The following is a 14,517-nucleotide window of genomic DNA, read 5'->3' on the forward strand; positions in this document are numbered from 1 at the left end:
CCTACAGAGCAGAGAGCCCGATGGGGGGCTCAATCCCAGGACCCTGAGACCATGACTTGAGATGAAGGCAGAGGCTTAACCCACGGAGCCACCCAGGCGCCCCTCGTTTTTTATTTTTTAACAGTTTACTAAAATGTAGTCTAGGTATGGATTTGTGTGTGTGTGTTTGCTCTAGGCTAAGTTTCATTGAGATTCTCAGACTGTTCATGTTTTTCATAAAATTTGGGACTTTGGGGGCCATTATTTCTTCTTTTTTCCTGCCTCTTTCTCTTTTATTTTTTGGAACTGCCATTATGTGTAGGTTAGCATGCCTGATGTTCTCGCAAGGGTCTCTGAGGCTGTCTTAATTTTTATTTATTCATTTTTTGGTCTGTTCTCCAGATTGAGTAGTTTCTGTTACTCTGTCTTCAAGTCCCTTGATTCTTTGTCTTGTCAAATCGAGCCTGGTGAGCTGATCTAGTGAATTTTCTCAGTTAGTAAGCTTTTCAACTCCAGAATTTCATTTGGTTCTTTTTCATAATTTCTACCTCTTTATTGAGGTAAAGGTATTTTTTGAGTCATTGTCGTCATACTTTAATTTTTTAAACCTGGTTTCTTTTAGTTCTTTGAACCATAGCTGCTTTGAAGTCTTTGTCTGCTAAGTCCAACAGCTGGCCCCCTCAGAGACAATACCTATTGAGTGTTTTTTTCCTGACTATGGATCACACTTTCTCATTTCTTTGCTGTTCTTTCCCATTCTTTTTTTTTTTTTTAAGATTTTATTTATTTATTTGACAGACAGAGATCACAAGTAGGCAGAGAGGCAGGCAGAGAGAGAGAGGAGGAAGCAGGCTGTCCGCAGAGCGGAGAGCCCGATGCGGGGCTCGATCCCAGGACCCTGGGATCATGACCTGAGCCGAAGGCAGAGGCTTTAACCCACTGAGCCACCCAGGCGCCCCTGTTCTTTCCCATTCTTATAAGTTTGCGGAGAACTGGCATTTTACATCCTGTTTTGTAGCAACTCTGAATTCTGATTTCTTCTGTCTCAGGGTTGTTGCTGTTTTTTGCTCAGTAACCTTCCCATGGTAAATGTACAGGCTCTGTCTCCACCGAGTATATGGCTGCTAACGTCCCTCCTTTTTTTTTAAATTAAAAACAAATTAACTCTGGCTTTCCAGCTTTAGTCCGTGTGTGTGCATGGCTTAGTGGTCTGTCACTGATGGTTAGAGGTTATACTCAAGTGCCTTGAGCTGATGGATCTGTGTTTGAGTTGGGAAGCATGTTCAAATTGCAGAGAGTTTAAAGGGTGCCCCACTCGTAACTACCGTTTTGGTCTTCTCTACATGTGCTACATCCTTAAGACAGCCAGGGAAATGTGGATGGCCTGGGTCCTGTCTGGTTTCTCCAGCATTGCCCACACAGCCTTCCAGTCAGCCACGGATGTTTGAAGAGCGTATGAAGCTTCTCTTTGCTGTCTCATTTTTTGGTTTACTTTCTAGTTAGTCTGTTGATCTGTTGTGTGCTGCAGCCAGGACCACATCCTAGGCTAGGCAAGCTACTAGTCTTCCCATTTGTCCACCACCAAGGCCACCATTACCAGCCTTGCTGGCGGACATTGGTTCCTTTGTGCACTTCCCTCAATCAGGTTAGCCTCCGGTAGCAGCTCCAGGCAAGAATGCTGTGAACTTCCTGTGCAAGAATGGAAATCATATACAGCTCTCTGTCTCCAGTTCCTGGCACAGAGCTCCTAAATGCCCCTTGTCATTTCCTAAGTGATAAGAGCCCTGGGAGCATCTTTTGTGCTACTATTTGGTTTCCGACTCGGGCTCCTCACACAGAGCATCTGAATCCTTTGGAATTTCCTGGGTCAGAAGAGTGTCTTTTGTTCTGGTGAGGTGACTCTTAGTGGGCTTCTGGATGGTCACCATCCAGATGGAGGCTGGTCACCGGAGTGACCAAAGCATGATTAGAAACTTAGAACTTTCAGCTCTATCCTCCATCTTCTGGGAAGAGGAGAGGGGCTAGGGACTGGGTTATGATCAATTATGCCTAATTGATGAAAGCTCCATAAAAATCCCCAAAGTACAGGGTTTGGTGAATACATGTACGTGCTGGAAGGGTGGCACACTCTGACTCAATGGGGAACCCTTCCAGACCTTTCCCTATGCATCTCTTCACCCGGCTGTTAAACTGTATCCTTTATTATATCCTTTATCATGTGATAAACTGCTAAACAGTTTTCCTGAGTTCTGTGATGGATCCTAAGGAGGGGGTCATGGCAACCTGCAGTCTGCAAGACAGACAAGTGAGAGGTAACCTTTGTATAGCCTACTTGCACTGGGCGTCTGCATTAGAGGGTCTGTCTTGGGAGACTGAACCTTTGCCTTGTGCCATCTGATGTTAACTCCAGGGAGATAGTGTCAGAACTGAAGTGAATTGTAGGACACCCAGCTGGTGTTGGAGAATTAATCATTGTGGAAATCAACCCACCTTTTTGGTGTCAGATGTGTTTTGAGTGTGGTAGTAGTGTAGGTAAAGGAACACGCTTGTGTGTTTTCCTGTGTGCTTCCACTGTTGTAACGTGAGGCTCACTAGTTTTGTATGAATAAATGCCTCTCCATTTGTTGTATGCCTTTAATCGATCCCCAGAGTCCTGAGATGATTTTGGGTTTTTTTTGTGGAAATTTTGTCTTGTTTGATCATTGCTTTTGAGGTAAGGATTTGCATACTCTTCACTCTTCCCGGTACTGTACCTCTGGGGGTGGTTTTTTAAGCGTTCAAGGTTTAGAGGAAGCCCTATTGTTGTAAGACTGAGGTAGACATTAAGCCAGTGTTCTCGTTTTATGTGAAAAGATTAGAAAGAAAGCTTTCAGTGATAAAACAGTCTTGTTGATGAGATTATTTTTCATGACTACTTTCGAATAAGGTTTAGTAGATTGATTCTGCCAGTTGTAGAAGCTTATGTTTTTAAGAGGTATTAAATTATAAAAGTGATTTTGACAGGGGATTGGATCACTTTAAAAGACAGACTGATTATTAGCAGGATAACTTTTTCCTAGGTTTTTAAACCCTCTTTATGTTTGAGATGTGAATGGGAGTTTTATGATCCTCTCTTTTAAAAAAAATTCTTTATTTCTGATTGTAAATACAGTGTTTTCTGTGTTGAAAATGAGGAGAACCTAAGAAAGTACAAATAGGGAGATAAGAGTGATCACAACGATACCACCAAGAAACAACAGAGTTCAATGTCTGCCTTACCAGATCAGTGCACACTTTACATGGGCTCAAACCATGCACCTGTCTTGAAACTTGCTTTAAAAAACAAAACCAAGGGGCATCTAGGTGGCTCAGTGGGTTAAAGCCTCTGCCTTCAGCTCAGGTCATGATCTCAGGGTCCTAGGATCGAGCCCCTCATCGGGGGCTCTCTGCTCAGCAGGGAGCCTGCTTCCCCCTCTCTCTGCCTGCTTCTCTGCCTACCTGTGATCTCTCTCTCTGTAAAATAAATAAATAAAATCCTTTAAAAAAACAAATTAATAAGATTTAGTGACCATTTCCTATGTCATTACATATACCTGTAAAATGTAATTTTTTTTAATTTTTAATGTAATCTTTAAATGGCTGGGTTAGTATATCAGTAGTATATATAGATATCTGTCACTGTTGTTTATTGTTGGAATTCAGATTTCTTCTATTTTGAACCATCATCTCTTCAGATTACTTGCAGGGCACTTGCTGAACTAGACATGAGCATTTTCCTTTTTTTTTCCCCCCAATATTGAAATATGGTTTCGAAATTTCTTTATTTTAGTTAACATATAGTGTGTTATTAGTTTCAGAGGTAGAGTTCAGTGATTCGTCAGTCTTTTATAACACCCAGTGCCCATCACATCACGTGCCCTCCTTAATGGCCATCACCCAGGTACCCCATCCCCCGACCCTCTCCCCTCCAGCAACCCTCAGTTTGTTTCCTGATTAAGAGTCTCTTATGGTTTGTCTTGCTCTCTCTTTTATCTTATTTTATTTTTCCTTCCCTTCCCCTGTGTTGGGCATGAACATTTTCAAGACTTTTAACATTTTCAGGCTGACTCTTTCATCTTTCGATTTTCCCCAGTTTAGAGTTTCACCAGCAGTATATAACAGAGCTCCTTCTAAAATAGACCCCTCTCTAAAACTGGGTTTTATTTAAAAAATGAGTAATTTTGCTAATTTTAGTATTAAATGTTTAATTGCTATTTTACCTTATTTGTATATTTCCCATCTTATTGCCTTTATATTGTTTTTCTTTTAAATTAAAAATTCATTTAAATTCATTGTCATTTATCACCTTGGAAATCTTGGCATTGTTTTTCAAGTTTCCCTCAAAAAAATGAAATGGAATTTTTCTTTTCTTCAAGAAGAAAATCCTGGTAGACTATTTATAAAGATTTCTTTTTGGGGAGCCTGGGTGGCTCAGTGGGTTAAGCCTCTGCTTCCAACTCAGGTCATGATCCCAGGGTCCTGGGATCAAGCTCCGCATCAGGCTCTCTGATCAGCGGGGAGCCTTCTTCCTCCTCTCTCTCTGCTTGCCTCTGTGCCTACTTGTGATCTCTCTCTCTCTATCAAATAAATAAATAAAATCTTTAAAAAAAAAAGGATTTCTTTTTGACTTTAAATAATGAATAAGCTACACCCAGTTGCATTTATTTATAAAGACAGATCACATATTTTAAGTCTTTGGGTATTGATATGTATTGTTTTGTTATAGTTTGGTTATATTTCTCTAAAATAGCATTGAAATTCTTATTAGACTTCTGATAAAGACACAGAGAGAGACTTGATTGAAGGACATTCCCCTAATGCTCACATTTGGTAGTTTTATTATTAAACCAGGAAGCTTGGGATTGACCAAACTTTTTCCATAATTCTGGCTATATTTAGTCCCAACTTCACATCCTAGAACCATCTGGTCAAATGGTTCTGATTCTGAAAATTTATTAATAATGAGAAGAATCCCTTAGTGCTTCTCTTCCTAGAATTTTTTCATAGGTAAATGTTAGGCAGCATTAGTCTCAAAAACAATAAACAGATAAAATTATTCAGAAGCTTTAAGTAGCCCCAGCTCCTCTGCATCTGAAAGGCAAAATTGTGCTTTGATAGATGTGGGCATATCATCCACTATCAACTTCCTGTTTCCTTAATGTGATCCAAGTTCTCAGACCAAAATAAAATACAAGAGTTGGGCATTTTGCAGATTCTTAAGAAGCTGTTGACTTTTTTAAAAAAAGATTTATTTATTTATTTGACACACAGAGAAAGATCACAAGTAGTCAGAGATGCAGGCAGAGAGAGGGGGGAAGCAGGCTCCCTGCTGAGCAGAGAGCCCAATGTGGGGCTCGATCCCAGGACCCCGAGATCATGACCTGAGCTGAAGGCAGAAGCTTAACCCACTGAGCCACCCAGGCGCCCTGTTTGTTGACTTTTAATCAAAGCATAAGAATTCTTTTTTGATATCTCCTTGGCTATTAATTTCTGAAAACTTATGTCATCAAATGTAGTGCTCAGAAGTCCTCATTAGATTGTTTCAACAAAACACAAATGTAAGTTCTATTACAGTGCTCTCCTCTGAAACAAATGGATCTACCTACCATCACTACTCAGTAGTTCTGGAGAATATCATGGAGGAATTATGGTGATTAATAGTAAACACATACATGGGCTTTCAAATATTAATGGTTATCAGAATATAGTCTCCTCAGAATTATTCTTCAGGCCCTTTCTATGGTATCTCTTTATCTTACTCACTGTCATTTGTAAGTTTTTATTCTTTCTCTTAAAGAAAATTCACTTGGAATGTATTACTTGGAGAATACCCATATGTTGGGTCCTAAGATTACATGCGCTCACCATTTCCTGGATCTTGCACATTGTTAAGTTTCCTTCCATCCTTAACTAATGAGAGGAGCATTAGTAGCTATAGGGGGACCACTGTTCCATGTGAGAGGAAGTGGGGGCTCATGTGGTTCTCTTCCATTCTCTGAGTCCCACGGGCTATGCACAGGGTATGAACGGTGGTATTACATAGAATATTTGGAAACATACCATGTTGACATGATTTTTTTTATAAACCTGTTGAATGCTTTGTCCTCTTAATTGTGCCACCCTTATAAATGAATTGATTTTATACTAAAAGAGGTGATGGATTCAGGGACTGAATATATATGTGTAGAGCGTGTAGCGTGTAGTGGAAAGACAGTGGATTGGGGATGGATCCAGTGATTGAACCCACATACTTTATAACTGAAGTTTTAAAATATTTTGGAGCCCAAGCCTGGAATAAAAATTCATCTACCATATGTATACAGGTTCTAATATAGTTAGAACTTTGTTGTTCCTTTGGAGTTATTTTTTGAAGAAAAATTCATACATATTTTGAACAGATTAAAGAGTGTTTTGGTTTCCATAGCTTTAATCATAGGGAAATGGCAAACGATGGACAAATTCTCATTTGTTTGAAGCTCTCTATTGTGCTCATTTATGTATCTCAGTGACCCTGTTCCACTGGTGTCCTGTGCACTATGGTTTATTTGTGGGTGTGAATAGTTCTTGATTTACAGTCACTTAAAGAGGAGTGGTATGCAGATGGGGGGAAATTGTTTTTAGAAAGAAAAACAAATGAATTGGTTAAGTTATGAATTCTTTCTCTAAATATCTCTCTGGTTTTTTTCCTTAAGATTTTTTTTTTTTTTTTTTTTTTGATAAGAGAGAACACATGCTGGAGGCGGCAAAGGAGAGGGAGAGAGAATCTTTTTTTTTAAAGAGACAGAGAATCTTAAGCAGAGTCCATGCTTGTGGAGCCTAATGTGGGGCTCGATCTCACAACCCTGTTTCCTTGACCATGAAATCGTGACCTGATCTGAAATCAGGAGTCAGGTGCTTAACCAACTGAACCACCCACCTGCCCCTAAATATCTCTCTTGTTAAAGGGCAACAAAATCAGTGTGTTTGTAATGAATCAGGGCAGTTGATTAAAGTATGTGGCATAGCTAAAATGCTTTTGTGACAGTAGGTTAATTTATGGTGGAAATGACAGGAAAAAATTTATAGCCTTTTTTTAGGATTGGTAGTTATATGTTGGGGATGATTCAGGAACCTACCTGAACAAAGGTTTATATTGCTCTTTTCGTAGCTGAAATGTAGGCAGTAATGGGAGATTATAATAATTTAATATTTCGATGCAGCAAATCATAAAATATTAAGTGAAATGTTCAGTGACTAAATATTCAATGAATTATTTGGAAGGCAGTTTTAAGGAAATTTTAATGATTCTGTTCAAAGTTTATGAGCCTTAGTCTATAGATTTTTAAACTAAGAACATTTTCCCTATTTTTAGGTAAATCATATGGTTGAATTCAATACTCTCCATTCCGCTTCTAAGCCCCTGGTAGAGAGGACAAGAGAGGACTGCTTGAGCTTAGGGCCATCAGGTGGTTGTGTTGGTCATTAGGACTCTTTACAATATTCTGGTTTTCTCTCCTCTGAACACCTGCTGAGATGCATGTCCCTCTGTCCTTGAAGTTAGGAATGGCCATATCACTTGTCCTATGAACTGTGACTATATGTTCCTTCTTGGCAGAGCGGACACATATTGTTTGCCGGCAGAGGCTTCAGGGGTGCAGGGGAGGAAAAATTCTCCTGCACCCTCTTTGGCTCTCTGGTTGGGTCTAAGAAATTAACATAAGAATAACAAAAGAACTTATACACATCTTATGGAATTTTTACCTGTTTATGGGGTCCTCCACAAGAAAATGAAGACCCAAACTAGTAACTAGAACAGAAAGCTTTTATATCTTTTGGGCAATAACAAATCTGTGAAGGGTTGACAAGACAAAGGGGTTTGGGCTCATGGCAGTAAGTGGGTAAGTGTTGTTTTTACAGCCTTGTCGGCCCTAACTTCCTTGTCTCTGGATGGAAGGGATGTTAAGGATGTCCCCCTTCCTCCTGGTACAGGGATGGTATCTTTCCCATGGGAGATTGTTGGGGCAGAGGGTGGGGTGCAGGAGGTCAGAGTGACCTTCTTTCTTCTGCTGATTCGTTGATGGTCAGCATGAGGTGCGGTGTTTTGGGGTGCTCTATTTTGAACCCATCAGGGGTCAGTGAGCAATTTGCTGCTGTCTCTGGGACTGGCGACGCTCCAGATGGTGGTGGCTCTTTCAGCCCGCAGCCTTCGCAAAGACGACGTGGAGCAAATGCTGCTGTCCTGTGATGGACATACCTTGTGGGCAAGAAGTACCCTTCTGTTTGAAGGCCCTGCGATCCCGGGTGCTTGTTACTCTAGTGTAAGCCAGCCTCCCCGACACAGGCAATTTCCCTAGGTCTAAGATCAAAAGAAAGTCATACTTTGCTCACCACTACAATGACTCACCACTACAATGACTGTTCCTTTTCTCCACCATTTTTGCTAACAATTTACTGTGTGCCAGTCACGGTTCTACGTGCTGGAAATACCGCAACAGACAAAGCCGTCTGCGCTTTCCTCAGACTTGTTCCCGTTTCTTCTTAGCTGTCTGGGGGTTTCTCTCTCTGCGCAGCTTTCTCTGTCCTCTGAGCCGCTGCTCACTGCCTTCTCCTTTGTGCTTCTCCAGCATTCTTTCACACTGCATCATCTCCCAGATTCCACAAACGATTTTTTTTTTTTTTTTTTAATGCTAAGTAAGAATTCCGATGGGTCCTTTTGCTTGAGTGTGATTTGGGATCAAAATATGAACTTCTCTACTGGGGTCATGTCCAAAGGCTTTTGCTCAGTGAATTCGAAGTTAGGATCGGCACCAGTGTGTCAGAGCAGACGCACAGCACACTTCCTGGACAGACGTGTGGATGAGGCGGGGGAGGGGACAGCTTCTTGACTGTCACTGCGTCGTCTTTTCCCTTTACTTCGCTGGAACCAGTGCATCTTATCCCAGTGTTTCTTGGTCTTACTTTTATCATTGGCTCTCCCCCCAGTCTTTTCAGGCTCTTTCCCCTGATCCCTCTCACCCCCACAGTGAGATTTTAATGCCAGATATGTACTGTGTACATATATGTGCTTTATCCAGAAAAAAAAAAAAAGTAAGTTTTTGTTGCCTCCTCCAACTGATTTTGCTTGAGAAAGCATGCCTCAAACTCGTATTTGTAAAGGTAAAATTTTTTTCCCCTTTGTAGGCGGGCATTTCCACTTCAATAAGCTAAGTTTAACCATATTGAAGCAGAACTCTGTTGTCTAATACACCTGTGCTTTTATCATAGCTTTCTTTTTAGCTGATTACCATTTAAATAAGTATGCTAAAATCTTAGTATATTGAGAACATTGGAAAATTAGATTTTATATACTTTCTAGAAGTCGGGTTTTTTTCCCCTAGGTTAAAAGCCTATAAACGACACAGCTTTTCTGTACAGGCCACGTTTGCTTTTTGCTCCTTCGACAAATATTTATTGAGGGCGTACTGTGCACGAGGCTCTGTGCCAGGTGCTGAAGCCCAGTGGAGTGGCTCGTGGAGTTCAGGCTGGTTCGTTTATGCTCTGTTAGCCCGAGAGCTAGCATGGGTTATGTAAACTGGTCCAGTGCAGAGCTGTTGGTACTAGTTTTTATACGTTACCAACAAAGTATAGTGCCCCTGGGAGTTGCTGTAACTCCTGCGTGGTGTAATAGGAAGGGTACTTGGTCTTGGTCCTGGGTCCCTAAAGCTCCTGAAACCCTTAGATTCTCCTGAGTGGTGAGAATTTCCTTGGTGCTCAGTGACTCTTGGCTGGGGGGCTTCTAGATAGCATCAGAATGGGGGCTGGTTCCCAGAAAGGCCAAACTTTGATTAGAAGCTTGGAACTTTTCTGCCCTATCCCCTCCAGCCCCGGGAAAGGGAGGGAGGCTGGAGATTGGGTTAATCACCATTGGGCAATGATTTAATCAGTTGCGCCTCTGCAAACTCTAGAGGACAGGGTAAAGAGAGCTTCCAGATTGACGATCACATCGGGGTACTGGGAGGTGGTACACCGAAAGAGGACTTGGAGGCTCTCTGCCCCTCCCCCATGCCTCACCCTGTGTCTCTCTTCCATTGGCTTTTCTTGAGTTGTTGCCTTTAGAGTAAACCTGTAAGAGCAAGGAAGGTACTTTCCTGAGTTCTGCGAGTCGTTCTAGTGATTATGGAACCAGAGGGAAGGGGTCATGAGAACCCTCAATGCTGGTTGTTCAGATGTGCGGATGGCCTGGGGCTCGAGATTGGCACCTGAAGTGGAGGCGGTCTCGCCAGCCTGAGCCCTGTGACTTGTGGGACCTGATACTAACTTCAGGTAGATCGTGTCAATTACACAGAACTGTGGGCCAGCCCAGTGGGTGTCAGAGAGCCGGAGGAGTGCTGTTGGGAAAAAAACAGCATGTATTTGGTGTCCTGATGGGGAAAAAAATCCTTTACTCCTTGTCCATAACCACAGTGGACCCTCAAGCAACAGGGTTTGAACTCCACGGGTCCACTTACATGTGGATTTTTTTTTTTTTTGAGTAGGCACTGTATGGTACTGTAAACATATTTTCTCTTTCTTAAGATTTTCTCTGTAACATTTTTTTCTCTAGACTTTTTTGTTACAAGACTACAATACATAACACATATAACATACAAAATACCTGTTAATCAACTTTATGTTATCAGTAAGACTTCCGATCAACAGTAGGCTCTTTGTAGTTAAGTTCTCAGAGGGTCAAAAGTTATATGTGGATTTTCAGCTATGTAGGGGGTCTGCACTCCCTAACTCTACATTGTACAAGGGTGCAGGGGTCAACAGCTCTGTGTGTGTGTGTGTGTGCGCGTGTGTGCACACGCACGCACACACACACGTGCATACTCTTATTATATGAAAACATCGAGCGCCAAGCCCCGGAAGATGCAGAGTCAATATGGTTCTCCCTTCCCTGTTCTTTCCTGCCAACTGTGACAGGTTTCTGGCCACACAGTACATGCCTGTCGCAGAACAGTGTGGGAATTGACTTAATTCTTGGACCATTCTAGATGACTGATGTATTATCAAATAGATACATGCAAACATAATAGGGAAACCTCAATTCCTTCAAAGAATAAGGCTCTGTCCTTCACTACTATGTAATTGCCAAACCAAGAAGGGGGTATATAGTTTCAGGCTCAATTTCACATTGCTCAGGAGGGACTGGGTAAATACATTTTAGAAAGAATACAAAGCAGCTCATATCCTCTGGAGGCTTTCGTTTGAGGGTCCTTCCGAGGATAGAACATCTCATGCATTCGTTCCTTGTACAGAGAGTTACGGAGCTTCCAGGCTCTGTGCCAGGCTCCTTGGTGCACAAGACAAAAGTTCTCATTTCACTCTGTTCCTATTTCTTGGACAAATGGTGTTAGACAACTTTTTATTCGTTCAAGAGTCGAGCATGCAGGTAGACTATCAGGAGGTATTTAAACAAGATACCATCTCTGCCCTCAAGGAGCTTGCAGGCCTGTTTGTTCATTAATCAGGCATTCATTCAAAAAGTGTGCACTGAGCCAGGTCAGTGGTAGGGAAACAGAGGACCGGGAGCACACAGTTAGTCCCTGAAGGGCTGTGAGTCTCAGCCTGGAGGGCGAACACACAGTAACCACTTCGAGGGAGTACAGTGTGGTGAGAGACAAGAATGAGCTCTGCTCACGGCACTGGGAGCACAGAGGCAAGGGGAGCACAGAAAGTGGGTTTTCCTAACTTAGCTCTGAGGAGGTGAGGCACTTGTCTTGACTTTCTAGTTGGGGCTGGAGAGAAGGGATGGCTTGGAAGGGAGGATGCGGCAGGAGTCCCAACCTGAGGGAACATGGCAGTGTCCCAGCCTGCAGGGGCTGTATTTTGCTCTTGCTGTCGGAGGTGGTGGTAGATGGACTGGAAGGTAGCGAAACCCTGCATGCCAGGAACTAAATCCTGGTAATCCCGGCACAGTAATAGTTCAATGAAATGGGCAGCCGAGAAACAAGTAAGTAACACAGTGGACACCACAAATCAGAAGGGGGTCAAGGAGCAAATAACACTGGGACATTGATAACTTACTTAGAAAAACAATAGAGTCTTATATCTCGTGATTTTTCGTCAGAGTATAGGAGCTTGGAACTTAGAGCAATGAAGGTTTCCCTCTGTGAATTAAAATTTAAGATCAACACTAAAGTGTCTTACCTACTCTAACACCTCGTTGAATATATTGATCCTATTAGCAGTGCTAACGTCCTGGGCCCCTTGTTCACAAGGGCCCCGAGTTTGGTCCTAATGTTCTCTTGGTGCCCTCTTGAAATTCTGAATTTTTGAACATGGGGCTGTGTTTTCATTTTGCACCGAGCCCTGATAATTAGGTAGCATCCTGCCTGTGAGACTGGTCATCTATGGAAACCAAGTCACAGAGCCAAGCTTTTTTTTTTTTTTTTTTTTTTTTAAAGATTTTATTTATTTATTTGACAGAGAGAAATCACAAGCAGGCAGAGAGGCAAGCAGAGAGAGAGGCAGGGAAGCAGGCTCCCCACTGAGTGGAGAACCTGATGTGGGGCTCGATCCCAGGACCCTGAGATCATGACCTGAGCCGAAGGCAGAGGCTTAACCCACTGAGCCACCCAGGCGCCCCACAGAGCCAAGCTTTAAAGAAGTACATGTCCTCACGCTTTCTGGGAAGTTGGAGCCAACAGGATTAAAGTGTCTGGGCCCCATGAGCAGGACCATCTGTACGGTGTGCGTGGAAGGCTCAAGCTGTCCCAGACTGATGCCATCTAACATTCGTTTTATTAGACAAATAATCTCTTCCTCCCAGCTCTTTCTCAGCAGGCAACCCTTTAATTACGATTTGGCTTCATCCGTGGTCTTCCTGCAGGGAGAGAGCTGGTCATGCTGACTCCATACTTGATTCAAGGAGTTAGTTACTAAATTGGCATTCTGGTGATACTCCTCAGTGAGGTTCTTTAACGGGATCCTGCCCGTGAGAGACCGGTCCCCTTCTGCTCAGTTCTGAGCCTGACGGCTGAAGTCTAGCCTTATGCTGGTGAATTCACCAGAATCAAGGGCACAACAGGAGTTAAGAACAAGGGCTCTGGGTTCAGCCAGACCCTGCTGGGATCAGATATCGGTCCTGTCTCCTAGAGTGTGTGATCTGGGTCAAGATACGTAACCTCTCTCTGCCCTCGTCTTTCATCTGTCAGGTACCGACAGGAAACCTATCTGTCTTAGGGTTGTTGTGAGACTGAATGAAGAAATAGACAGTAGGTCACTGTTTCTCACCCTCAGCGCTGTGGACATTTTGAGCCGGTGGTCATAGGTTGCCAGGGAAAGGAGCTGCCCCTGGTATTGTAGGATGTTCATCAAAATCGTTGACGTCCCTCAGTAACCAGCTACTTCCCCATCAGTCCCACAGCTGTAACAATTGAAATGTCCTCAGACATTGTCAGTTGTCCTCTGGGAGCCAAAATTGGCCCTGGTTAAGAGTCTCTCACTCACTGGCCAGTGTGTAGGTAGAGCAGTGCCTGGAGGAAAGAAAGCTAATGTCGGGTTTTATAATCATAATGGCAGTACTAGGACTAATGATGATAGCTCTCTTCGTGCCATCCTGAGGCCTCTGGAAAGACATTTGTCAGCTCGTCGCTGGTCCTCTCTTCCTTCAATTTCTACATCCCTGGCAGAGTAAAGTCCATATGAATTAAAGGGTAAATGTTAAAAAAAAATCTACTTTTTAAAAAATGGAAGAGAAGTAATCTTTAGATTTGCAAACAGAGAAGGAGCTTCCTAGCTCAAAAGCAGTGGTGTTTTTGTGATGTTTACTTTTGAGTTTAAATCATATTTGGGAATTTTCTTCCTTGATCTCATTGCATTAAAAATAAGCATGCATAAAGCTATAGTGAAAAAGGAAACTGGATAAAATGATCATGAGAAGTACAACAAAGTACTGTTAAGAAACTGGTATGAACCAAAAAGAAAATCAAATGCATACCGAGATTCCTCATAAAGACAAAGGCAGAAATATAGTCAGCCTGTAAACAGTAAAAATTTGAACCTAGTTCAAATTCAAAATAATTTTTTAAAATTTCAATATTTTTTTCACCTAAATTGGCAAAGATTTAAGCAGTAACATCCATTTCTGTTGTCTAATTTAGAGGAATCTTCTTACAATTCTTTGTAGGACAGTGAATGGGTGTAGTCCTTCTAGAAGGAAGCTTGGTAGTAAGTACACCTTAAAACTTGTCATACCTGCTAACCTCCAAAAATAACATTTGGAAATAATTCAAATATTTATGCATGAAGATGTTTATTGCAAGCTTATTTTAATAGAAGCCAGCCAAGTGTCTAGCATTAAGGGAGTGGTTAATTCCAGTTTATTGTAAACAATCAGCAGTCCTTAAAACAGTTTTTGCAAAATGTTTCTAATGACATGTGAAATTCTTACAGTGTTAAGTGAAAAAAGCAAGTTTAAACATTGCATATGCTGTATGAAATCCACTCAAAGACCAGGAAGAAATAGGAACACATTAATCCTATTTGCTCTTGGAAGACTGGGTTAGGGATAATTTA

The 14,517-nt window shown here is 42.0% G+C and overlaps 1 protein-coding gene across 1 annotated transcript in view; it reads left to right on the forward strand.

Moving 5' to 3' along the window:
* The window catches only part of PRKAR2B (protein kinase cAMP-dependent type II regulatory subunit beta), a 91,564-nt gene that overhangs the window by 44,466 nt on the left and 32,581 nt on the right, over positions 1-14,517 (forward strand). The gene's annotated exons all lie outside the window — the stretch shown is intronic.

This window comes from Meles meles, chromosome 10 (genome assembly GCF_922984935.1).
Source record: "Meles meles chromosome 10, mMelMel3.1 paternal haplotype, whole genome shotgun sequence".
NCBI lineage: Eukaryota > Metazoa > Chordata > Mammalia > Carnivora > Mustelidae > Meles > Meles meles.